Source organism: Melospiza georgiana, chromosome 2, assembly GCF_028018845.1.
Source record: "Melospiza georgiana isolate bMelGeo1 chromosome 2, bMelGeo1.pri, whole genome shotgun sequence".
Taxonomy (NCBI): domain Eukaryota; kingdom Metazoa; phylum Chordata; class Aves; order Passeriformes; family Passerellidae; genus Melospiza; species Melospiza georgiana.
The window spans coordinates 66,037,449-66,050,558 of record NC_080431.1 but is presented as its reverse complement, the minus strand read 5'-3'; positions in this window follow the sequence as shown (position 1 = coordinate 66,050,558).

Here is a 13,110-nt window from a genome sequence, read left to right as displayed (position 1 = left end):
CTGAGAATAGACACCTGTTTTCTGTTGTGTGTGATGATTCCCCAGCTCTAATGTATCCCATTTCTACCATAGGACACTGAGTCAGATGTTTGTCCATTACAGCATGCAGGGCTTCCCTCCTGGACCCACAAGGTTCTCTGGGAACTCACATAGGTTGGGGAAATTTGATGAGAAAAATGAATCAGGCCAAGCACTGCAAACCAGTCTAGCACCTGAGCTGACATCAAACAAGACTTTGGAAGAAGAAGCTTTAATTCTTAAGGTAAGTACAAAAGCAGCTAAAACTGGAATGTCTAGTGTGCTATTTGTGGTGAAAACTACTGTTTCGGGATTTATAGATTCTAAGATAAGAGCCCCAGTCTGTCAGTTTTTCATTTATGTACATCAAAGCATGCACTTTCAATTACAAATAATACAGGACAATAGCACAGTGGGGAGATAAGAATTCAGGAGCTTCCTATTCTGGTGATAAAGTATTTTTTAAGGAGTCTTCCAATTCTGGTGGTAAAATATTTTTCTCCATTCCTTTAGCTTCCAAACTTTAGGATTTCTGCATGTGTAACATACATTTTCTTGTTATTGTGATATATGAGTTTTTGTTTATTTTATTGGTCTAAAATTGCCTTTCTTCTATTTTAACTATTGAAGGGTATGTAGTTATGTTTTTACTGGATGTCTGATAATATAAAAGTGTCATTTTAGAATTAGTGTCTGCCTGCTGCCTGTATTTCTGTGCAACCATAATAAAATCTCTTCTTGTTGCCTCTGTTTTCCCTCTGTCTATCATCAGCTGAAACTGCAAGCCCCTTTTGAGAAAAAAAAACTGTCTCCCAGTAAAATGGAGGCTTTGTCCCAGCTGGAGCCCCTTTGGATTGCTCTTACATAAATACTGCAGGAATAATTGAATCCTACCAATAGCAAACTTAATAATCCAACAGCAGCTCCTTCGAGCTCTGATGATGTTGTTGTGCATGGGGATCATCCTGAGCTGCTGTGCTGATACAAGAATGATTTGATGTTTGTCTGCTAATACACTAAAGATGTGAGCAGAGACCTTGGGTGGCTCCTGTGAGTGAAGACATTGCTGCCACCCTGGCACATTGCATTTCTCTGTCTGAAGCAGAGGTGGGTTTCAGATGAAATTTCCAGCTGGTTTCATTCCTGCCTGCTCCTCCATTTGAATTAGTAAGTCTGTAATGGAATTATAGAATATCTGTGCCAGTAATGTTTATACAGCAGGCAGTATGCCAAAGGCTTGACAATATCATAACTTAATTAAATGTGAGTGTATGTATGAACAAAAAGATAATTCAGTTGTGCTTAGCGTATATAGCCTCTGCTTGTCAGGCTTTCCTGCTTAACCTACAACTTCTTGGACAGGATATTTTTATCTTCTGCAGGCCAAGGTCTCTTTTGTGATGCTGCTTGCATCCCAAGCCAGTTCACAAACACTTTGTAATCACAGCACATTACCAGCACTCTCTTCCTCCTGCTCCTATTCTTTTACCCATTTCTGTTTAATTTCCCTCCATGGGCGACTGAGTCCGAGTCCTTCCTTGCAGCAGAGATTTTCCTTCCCTTGACTGCAAAGGTGTTCTGAGCAATAGGCTCCCATTTTGTACAAGTGAAATTGAATATCTGCAGTGTGAGTCTGGATATTTTCTTTCCCAATTTTATAATTTCCCTTTTTTCTTTCTCAATTCCTTTTTATTTCTCTGGATATGTTTTCCTCTTCTTCAATCTAAAGCTACTTCTATTTTTTCTCATAGAACATATCCACATTTTACTTCCCAGTTTGCTCCCTCTTCACAGCCTGAAGGTCTCACACTGCTGTGTTCTGGCTACAGAGGTGGGGAAGGTGCATTGAGTTAGACTGACTCAATCTGCCCTGTGACACTGTTTCCAGGTAGGAGTAGAGCCTTCCAGGTTCTGGCATAGATGATGTTCACTCTTTTTGAACAGCAGTCAGACTAGGGTTATGTTGATTTAATAAATATTTTTTATTTTATCTTTTTGGGGCAGGACCTGAATTTATAATGAGGAAAGGAAAGTGTAAAGGTTTGTACCACATGGGTCTCACAGGCCTTATTTTCCTCTTCACATGGTACCTGCATCAAGTTATCAATGCATTTGCTTCCTCACGTGTAAAATGGACTGAGACAGTTCTATTACCCAGTGGCTTGATTTGTTTAGTGCCTCAGAGCCCTTGGATTCAAGCTTTTAAAGAGATGAAAATGTCCTAAAAAATTGTTATTCTGGTTGGGTCTATGGGTTTTGGAAAGACATCAATGGATTTCAGAGGCTTTGGTAGCCTTGGCTGTGCTCAAGCAGAAATCAGCATAATCCACTGTGAAGGTTTCTGAGTGCATCCACACACACTACCAGCAGAATAGAGTTAAGTTTTAGACTATACCTGAATGGATTTAGGTGACAGCCTACCAATTTCTTTACTTCTAGCAGTGCAGGCAGAGCCAAAAAAGCCAACTACACAGCCCCTGTCAACCCTCTGGGATGCACTATACGAGCCCTCTGGGATCCACTGAGTCTCCGCTGCTTCTTTGCACCTCCCAGGCTGGTCCAGTCTGGCTTCGAGTCAATTAAACAAAAATGTTCAAATTATCGGTTTGATGGAAAGGGTGAAATCACCCACAAAATAGTTAAGTCTCCTCACTGAGGTGGCTAATGCTAGCCAAAATACTGCAAAAAGCAGATAACCCCACCCAAAGACTTTAAAAAAGAAGTACCCCAACAGTGTGGCAAGTCAAAAGAGAACACTGGTTTCCTGTGGATTGTGTGAGCAGTCTGAGTGCAACTGGAATTTTTTATGAGATCATTTGCATAAAGGACATATAAAGTTTCATTTTAAGTCTTAAGGTGTTTAGAAGTTTTAAGGATAAAATTATTTCTCAGGGGTATCAAAATGTAGTAGATAGCTGGAGGTCACACAGCTAAGCTGTAGGAATTGGATAAATGTTCATTTAATGTGACAAATGAATAATTTTATGTTAGCTTAATGTTTTCAAAAGCTTGGGTTTTATTTTAATTGCTTATCAATGATTTATGTTGCACACCACAGGAACAGAAACAGTGACTAGCTTAATTATGCATAAAAAGTAAAATGCTTATGAGTTTATTAGTTTCTGCACTACATAATAAGTTTTCTATTGTTTCCCCATGAGAGAAATATGAATATTTCAGTATATTTGAATATATTATCAAATAAATATAAACAGAGCCATTGCTTCTCTTCAATCTTTGTCCAACAGACTTATGAGGTCCAAATCACTCATTATGTCATCTGTGGTAGAGAATCTGTATCTAGGCATTGACCTTCTGGCTGCTGACTTGTATTGGACAGTGAACAAAGCTGTAATCAAAGCAGCATTTAAACTTGACATATAACTGTTTTGCTGCTTCTCTTCCACTGGATATATAAGCCATAGGAAATGAAGATTGTCATTGTGGGAGTAGCATGAAGCAATCTAGAAAAGATACCTTTGAGGTTTTAAAATACCAGCTGTTTTGATCAGTCTTAAACATCCTGGGGCAGCTTCCAATGAGGGTCTCGGGAGCAGCCATGTCCAAAAGGCATGTATGAGCTGATGAAGAGAATCTACAGCCTAGAAGCCTTTAAATAGCATTCTCAATAGAAGAGATTTTGGGCACAGATGTATATAAACTGTGAAAGAGGAAGCAATATCTTCTGGTTCCTGGACAGGTCAGACAGGTCAATGTATGAGATGGAATTCCGTCATTGTAGGTGACAAAGCCCAAGAGGCAGAGACCCCAGACCTTTTATGCCTACAACCACTTGAGAAATAAGAGCAGTAGAGGCAAGACAGATCATCCCATGCCCCTCTGGGCACCCAATGAATTTCATAAACTGTTACAGGTTACAGGATGATAGGTTTGAAATTCTGTATTGTGTTAATTCAGTATTATGTTAATTTTTTAGTTCTTAATATTATGTCTGACTAGGGCAGGAAGATGTAATAAGCTCTGACTTACTGAACTCTGGTAAGAGCTGGGTGGTTCCATAAAGTGGTAGCTCATAAGAAGCAGACCTCAGACTCCTCAAAAATATAGCCCTGTACAGCAATGGAGGCAAAATCAAATTTTGCCACAAAGAGAATAAAACAAATAATGAGAATGCACTGCCTGGGCTAGAAAATGTATCATTGCCCTGCAGAGAAGGTGAGATGAAGAGAATATGGTTACCCTGTGCTTCCCTCCTCTGCCAAGGGAGGTGGTAGAGTCACCATCCCTCGAAGAGTTTAAAAAAAGACTGGATGTGGCACTTGGTGCCATGATCTAGTTGAGGTGTTAGAACATGGGTTGGACTCGATGATCTTAAAGGTCTCTTCCAACCTAGAATTTCTGTGATTCTGTGATTCTGTGATTCTGCTCCATATCTAATGTAAAGACATTCCTCTATTGTGACCTTCTTGTGTCACTGTCATATTTTCTGGAAAAATCCCCTTGCCCAGGATTCTTGTCCTGGGAAGCTGGGAAGCCTCAGAGAAAAAGGAAAACAATATTATCTCATTTGATTCTTCTGTGTTTTGCTGCTTTGGAATGTAGTTTGGAGATTGTTTATCCAACAGGTGGTTGTTTGATTGGTTTGATTTAATGACCAATCACGGTCCAGCTGTGTTGGGACTCTGGCGAGAGTCACGGGTTTTTAATTAGCATCTTGTTAAGCTTTCTGTAAGTATCCTTTCCCTATTCTTTAGTATAGTTTTAGTATAGCATAATATAATATAGTATAATATTGTCGCAGACATTTTTTCACAGAAATCCTTTCTTTCAGATTTCTGTGTCTTCTGGAGGGCAGAGGCCTCAGAAGATAATGTAAACAATTGTTATCAGCTGCGGTGGAATGCGATAGGATGCACTTATTTTGATTGGTGATTGGTTCATGTTCCCATGTTTATAATTAAGGGCCAATCACAAGGAACAAGCTAGGGACAGAGTCCTTGGACACAACTTTGTTATAGATTCTCTTCTTTCTATTCTTAGCCTAGCTTGAGCAGCTCTGCAAACCTCTCTCTTATTTCTATTTAGTATAGTCATAATGTATTATATATGATATATCAATAAATCCAGCCTTCTGATCAAGAAACAAGATTCACCGTCTCTCTCTCACCAGCAGCAACCCACTCAGGGCGCAGTAATATAATATAGTATAATATAAGCCTTCTAAGAACATGGAGTCAGATTCATTATTTCCTTCCTGCCATGGAGGACCCTAAAAATACCACATTCTCCCTCTATTTCAGGGGTGGCTCACGGACAGTCACGGGGTGAGGACTGAGCTGGATATGCAGCAGGGTGGCCCAGCTGTCACTGGCACTGGGGAGGTCCTTAGATGGAGTCACACAGGAGTGGTGCCTACCCCTGCCTCTTTGTTTGCAATGGCAGCTGAATTCCTGACTCTGCCTGAAGGCAGCTGGGACTTGTGTGATCGCTGAGGTGATCACAGTGCTGCAGCCAGGAAAACTTGATACATGGGATCAAAAGCTTGTGTTGGCTGCTGGTACTGGACCTTTTCTGCAAGTTCCTTACTGTCCCACATTTACAGGATCAGCATCCAGCTTAGCCTATAGTTAGTCCTACCTGGATGCAGCAGAGGAGAGTGTTAGAGGCAGCAGAGCAATGTGAAACAAGAGGAGTGTTTGCACTGGCGCACATGGGTGATTGTCCTGCAGGCACTGACTGACAGATGGGCCAGGAGAGAGTCAGACCCTCGTGTGTGAGCTGCACTGCCACGTGGGAGCAAATGAGACTTTCTCCTCCTTGATTCCAGGCACTGGAAATCTCCAGAAAGAATCAGAAAGCAAAGTTCACTCATCAGCTTCCTTCTTTACCCTTTCTGTGACTTGTCTCAGCAGTTGAAAAAAGGAGAAAACATCTCAAAATTTTACTTAGGCTTCTGCTCTAGTTTTTGGCTAGTACTCACAGGTTTAGCCTCTCCCTCAAGTCAGAAGTAACCATAAAAATGTAGAGAAGTTCAAATAGTGTTTGGGAATGCTTTCTGAAGAAAAGCCTTTCCTGGTTTCTCTTCTCTATTCCGTATACTAGGCTTCTGATTACTTTTAAATTTGTTTTTTTATCCATGAATTTTTGTTTATAAAAATTGTGTCCTTTAAGTTTGACCAGACTAAGTCTTTTCTCTAACTTTCCTTACTTCAATGCCACATATTTTATTTTTGAATTTGAAACAACTTACAGAATATGATGAAGGAATAAGAACTGTTCATATAAATCAGCTTTGGCCGAACGACCAATATACATTTACCTTTAAATTATTTCTACAATATAATTATTATTTAAATTATTGCAGGAGAACACATTTCTGGTGCTATTGCCAGACAGCTTTTGATGGATGTAAATGAGGATGAGTTTACCCTGAATCAGCAAAGGCAGATATGTGGGAAGACTTCTCTGCCACTGAGATGTGTCAGGCTCAGAGGCTTCCAGTGAAAACACTGGATTTGAATTTCCAAAGGACCTGGAGCTATGCCTAGGAAGAGCAGGGGCTGTATCCACTCAGTCTAGTTAGGTGGGTGCTGTATTTAATTTTTTGTTTCAAATTTATTTTCTAGTCGCACCATTTGTACAATTGTCTCAAAGTCCTCCAGCCTATTTCTATCAGATTATAGTTTGGCCCAATATTCTGGAAATAATGATCCCATTCAAAATCCACACCCTGCCTGATGTTTTCAAGGCTGGCCTTGGTTTGAATGTAGAAGTACAGGGTGTCTAATGCAAATCTAATGATGCATAGAAAGTAACTATTTCAGCTAAGTGGAGCATAGTATTTACAACTAGAACCCATTTAAGTATTCTCAGTATCGCTACTACTTGTGTTTATAATGTTTATCTATATGCAAATGGGAACACTGCTGTTCATATTTATGTTTGTCATTTTGTCTCAGTTTGTCAGGAAAAGAGCTTTGATAAACTTTCTGAAAAGAATTCTTACAGCTTTCTAAAATAAAACTTTGATTGGTGCAAGAAACAGATGCGGAGGTTTTTTAAATTATAACTCTTTGTCTAAAAAATACTGCTGAAGTTTTAAGTAAATGTTTTCTGTATTAGGTGTTTAGAATAGGTCCTGAACCTTGGTATATTGCAAAATAATAAGTAAAGCTAAATCAATAGATGTTCATCCAGTTTGCCTCTCTTTGCTGTAAAAGACCTCCTTCATCCTATTCATGATTCACACGCTTAGGCTACTGTCCCCTCTTCACTACTGCTATCCATCAAGCAAAAGGTTGAATTTGTCACAATGCTGAAGAGCTGAAGTGCAGTGAGATGCTAGCTCTAAAAGGTGCAGCTTGACCACACAAGTCAAACACAGAGCATATGTTGTGTAGGTGTCTTCTAGAGAAGCCCGTGGACTTCTGCGGGCACAGTTTTCAGCTGGCTCAGTTCCCTTCACTGGCCTGCCCACCATGGCTTCAGCACTGGTACCTGGGAGGGGAGCTTGAGTGGCAGAGGACAGGGCACATGGAACAGCCTCAATCACAGCCTCTAACTGCTTCTCCATTTATCTTGTGCATGCTTCCATATGACATAAAGGCCCATTTTTAAAGGTCAGCCTTTATTTCAGCATGAAACGGTGGTGAGATATCCCTGCCTCTTACTTCATCACTTGCATCTTTTTATGTTGTAAAAAGAATACTGTTGGAAACCAAGGGCTCATGTTGAAGCCCAACAGTTATTGGTGGGCTGGAGTTGATGTCTTGCTCTCCACATGGATGACAAAAATTTTGCCTGAATTCTGGCATGGAGGATGCTCCTTACGGGGAGCAGAGTCTGTGTAGCTGCTCAGCCCAGGAGTGTGTGGTGACTGCAGTGCCCTCAGCCTGCTCTGTGGCTTGTAGGAAACAGCCAACCACAATCGAAGCTGAAGGACTAAACCCATGCTTCACCTTTTACAAGGTACTTTTCTAGCAGTGGATTTGGCTTTTCTTGGTGCTGGGGCACAGGCTCCAGAGAGGAGGAAAGTTTGAAATGTCAGTGAGGTACTTTACATTGGACAGTTCTGAGCACATGGGTGTTTTTGGGGAAAGACATACATCATTAAATGGAGTCTGTTGGTGCCCAGCACTGGGGGGCCTAAGTGCTCTGCTGGGCTTTGAATGCTGTAATTTGTGCTGTCCAACATGAAGAGTGGCTGTAATTTGCTGCCTGCTTCCCTTATAGATGGTGAAAGAAGGCTAATTATTTGGCCAGACTTATTGGTATTTGGGGCTTTATGAATTTTATCATACAACTTGATTAGTTTCCCAAAGAGGTGCTCCAAGTTATGTTTCCTCAGGGGACAAACAATTTGTGGGAGCTCCTTCTGAGTATCTCCCATTGCCCACCCACCACTCCCCACGCCAAAATCACACACTATCTCTTAGCACTCAGTTGTTGATCAGCCTGGGAGCAGCACCACCTCCCAGGTTACTCTGCCTTTCATGCAGCTCAGTTTCTAACCACATCAATGTGCTTTTTGGGCAAAGGCCCTTCTCATTTCTTGGAGACACTTAGCTGCTTTTCAGTTTTACTCTGAGTGAAAGGTGAATGCTGATGTTCCTGGCTTTGGGAGACTTCATCCACCCTCCTGGTTAAAAATTGTAATAGTGACTTACCTAAACAAGGTGGTACCTTCTGAGCAATTAATGATTAAGAGCTTGCACAAGATGTGGAATGTGTAAAAGCTTTAACATATCAGCAACGAAGTAGGAAAACAGTAATTTCAAAATTATTTTTAAAGTATTTAAGTGACTTGCAGTACATTAAAATCTATCATATTGTATTATACATGATTAAAAACTCCCCTAAGAAACACAACAGATATAAGATTACTGTATCATCATTGTAATTTTAAGAAGCATTATTATGCTTTGTGCTTTGCACAATGCTGCATTGGTGACAGCTCAGAGAATTTCTTCAATAATGCATTTTCATTTGTGTCAGACAATTGTTTTGGTGAGTGTGTACTGACTTCAGTGAGAATGGCAAATTAAATCCAGCCTCAGGTGGAGTCAGCAGTGGTGCTGGTGTAGGGAGCAGGTGTTTATTTTGCAGTCTGTCGCCAGTGCAGATGGCTTTAGGAGGCAGGAATGCCTCCTGCCCTGCTGGCCTGAGGTGTCTGCAAATGAGGACTCTTCCTCACAGATTATATAGTATTTTGTTTCTTTATTGCTGTAACCTATTTCAGTACTCTATCTAAAAATGGCAGAAAGCAGAACAGTAACTTGACTTGTCTTAGACTGGCACTCTCCAGGAGAAGAGAAATATGAGACTAATTACTAATTTTTCCTGCAAAACTGCTTGACTAAGTAGCTGTAGCCATTGTAAGTCACTATTAAGCCCCATGACCAAGTGCTGCTGAGGAAAAAGCATTTCTTAAAAATCTTGCTTAGCTGTTTTCCATTCATGTTTAAACAATCATCTGTGATTACTTCAATTTTCAAGATGCAATGTACAGAGGGAGCTCTGAAACTCATTGCTTTTCGCTGTTCAAACCTTATTTAGCTAAACCTGTTAGAATAAAACCAAATAAGAATGTACAAAGTAGATAAGGGGTGATTTTTTCTTTCTGATAGAAGTAGAGGAATTCTTAGTAAACCACTTCAATTCAGCCTTTGTAGGTGAAATTGCAGAGGTTAATATGTGCTGCTAAGATAGAGCTTCTGAAAAAATTGTTTCTTGGTAGTTATATGGAAGCTATTAGCTACAATCTGAACCATCAAAAATATAACAGGTACTGTTTGCAGTATGAGTTTTCCATTTCTTGAACATTATTGACAACTTCTAAAAAGTGGTCCAAAAAAGAAAATTTTGAGAGAGTCAGCAGTAGAAGCCAAAAAAGAAGGATGAAGACAGTCCAGAGATTTCCATGTTTCTCAGAGATAATTGCTCTCCTCTTTGCAAGCAAAGGTCACTTCAAAAAGTATGAGATATTGCAAAAAGAGAATTTTAAAAAGAAATTAAAAACAGGTGTGAAATCTTTTGGACAATAGTATAAGATGGAAACCAACTGAATTTGCTGAGTTATAAACAAATTCTCCAACTGGCTGTATGACAAATGAATGGCTGTGCCACTTAAATCAGCATGGAAATTCTGCAGCACTGCATGCCAGATCTGAAATGGGGCAGACTGCTTGTTATCTCTGCAGCATTTCAAAACTGTAGAAAATAAATGAAATTACCTATCCAAAATAAATCCCCAATACAAAAATGTTTTGCACTTGGATGTGAATTTTCCCATCTGGAGAAGAATGACTGTCAATAGTGAGCTGATGCTTAAAAGACAAGCCAGAGGACGCAATCTGGCTGCTCCTTTGAGTCCAGGGGCCATCTGAAAGTGAACAAGTGATCCAGGGGCAGCATCCAGGTCACAAAGTTTTTGCAACTTTTAATGAAAAAGGCTGTTTATACTAATTAATGTAAATATTAAAATAAACACTATAAACATATAGAGAAAAAAGACCACCTCTCTGCAGAAACACTTATCGCCCAGCATTGAACCAAACACAAAACATGGAAAAGGCCAAAGGGATGAAAATGAAGATTTTCTTCTAATTCATTCATCAGTTTCTGACAGGAGCATCAGCACAGGAAATGCATGGTCTCACTTTGAAGTTTCCAAGGGGAAAAACAAGGAAAGATGAACCCTTTGTGTGTTGGTGGCTCTTCACCCGAAGCTAGTGTCCAGGCTCCTGCTCCACAGGACTGACCAGCTCATCCCTTGGCTGCTGAGAGGGGCCCCAGAACACTGCCTGGGAAGAGCACTGCAGAATGAAATAAGTGTAAGAGATTGAATAAGTTGAGTAAGCCAAAACCATTGTCAGAAACTGCATACAAGCAAACAATTCCCTCTAACAACAGTTTGCAGATAAAAGTTTTAAAAGCAGTTACAGGTGTGAGGACCATGCATGCAGTTTCCCCTTTTTGGAATGTCTCTGGTTTGTACTAATGTCACACTAGTGACAGTCACTCAGCTGTGTGGTCAACCTTCCAACCATGTGTCCTTTGCGAAAGGCAATATTTGTCTGCTGCAGTCCTGAAGAGATCTGTATCTGCAGAATTGGCTTTTCAGTCCACTTTGTTGGATGTGATGTGCTGTCTCATCCCCTTATCCATAACTACTGTTTTTTGAGGATTAAAGTCTGAACAAACAGTGACTATTTATATTAAAGATTTTTAAATCTACTGTTTATTCTAACTTCCATTTACTCTCAAATCTGCTGCGAACAGTAATTAAACAATATTTGAAATGTCACTACAAAATATAATTATAGAAATAGCTGATTTTCATGAAAAATTAGCAGAAGAGATAAAACCATGAGTTTGAAGAAATCCACTTTAGCAAACCTAGATTAAATATTTTAAAATTTATTTTATGAAATCATGAGCTATAGTTAATGTTCTGTGCATATCTTAACATTTTCCTTAAGTTTTCCACAATGCTTAGTTTTCAACTTTCAGAACAGAAGAACTTGGGCAGGTTTTGCTGTGGATTCAAGAAAGACAGGAAATAGATCTTTCTTAGCCTTGAAAGCAGTGTCACTTCCCTGTTGGGGAGTTCTCTCCATGTACAGAGTTGCAAACATCTCTGACACAAACACAGATATTTGCAGCCTCCAACATTTGCTCAGAGAATTAGAGCAGAGGCAGCTGCGCAAACTTTGTGTCTGAAATTCTTTGAATGGACTGGGCACTGACTGAAAATCATGGTTTTTAAAGTGATCTGACCCTGTGACCAAATATGCAATATTTAATGGAGGGAGAATAAAAAATATAATTGCAATAGAATTGAACTCTGCAAAGACACATTTAAATATGCTGGGTCAGTGAAAGGTTTTCTAACTTACAGTTCCCTCTGGGATATACAGTGATGTAAACTGTTTGTACCAGCCTCAGGAGCACAACCTCTCCAGCACGTGATAGAGGTTTAATGGTGGTGTCTCAGTTCTATGGCCTCATGCAAAGCCTTTTATTTTTGTCTCACAAAGGCAGAATGATCATCCAGTCCCTTCTCCCATCAATATTTTCTCTGAAACTCAAATTTTTCTTTTAAGTTGGGGTGGAGACTGTTACTGTGTACAGGAAGTGTCAAAAAAATCCCCATGTTTGGTCTGAATTGTCATCTTCTCTCCATCCTAGAAGAGGTCTTCACCCTCAGGTCTGTCTGCTGTGGCACAGCCCGTAAGGGAGCCCAATGGCAACACTCCAAAATGTTGCCCTTTCTGATTTCATTAACAGCAGAATTCATGTGCAAGTCGGGAGGTACAGGAATTCTCCTTTCATTTCTCTCCCAGCTCCCCTGCTCTTCGGACCCTGCAGGCAGCCAGGGAATGTAGCACACCTTCTTTCTCTGCCCTTAGCAACCTGATGCTGTCCTTGCATGCAGGATAGATGGATGAGAAAGAAAATCCCAGTCCCAAGTGTTCTCTCCCTCCTTATGAGCACAGACAGACTTTAAACCTCTGTATGTGCCTTTCCCAATGCAAATACATTCACAGGTCCTAGATTAAAATAATAATAGATTAAAAATTTTAAAAGAAGTTTGGAATGGAATTGCCGACCTGAATTTGCTTTTGTCAGTGTGTTGCATAGCAGTCTGGATGACAGGTTTCTTTTATAACCATGTTTTAAATGAAGATTTTTTTTTAGTGCATCATACCAAGCATGCAGGTTTGATTTCTTTGTAATATTTTTGCTTGCTTATCACTTTCTGTATGATCACATCCATTCTTGGAAGGAACACTGCAGCACAGAGTATTTGTTTGCATTAGGTTATCAGAAATGTGGTTCAGTCTGAGATTAAAAAAAGAAAGAGAATGAATTACAAGTCTCTTGAGATTTGATAACTCTGTTCAGCACTTTAGTTTTATATAAGGAGCACAGGAGAATAAATTAAAACTACACAGATAGTCTTATTCTTCTTAATTCTTGAATTCAAGTGCTTTATCCTCCTGAGATAGTTCCTTCAACCTATATTTTTTTGCGCATAATGTATGTAAGTATTTATATATAGCCTGCCTCTTCACCTACTGTTTGGAAAATTTCAGGTGATAAGAGGAGACGTTTTAAAAGCCTGACATA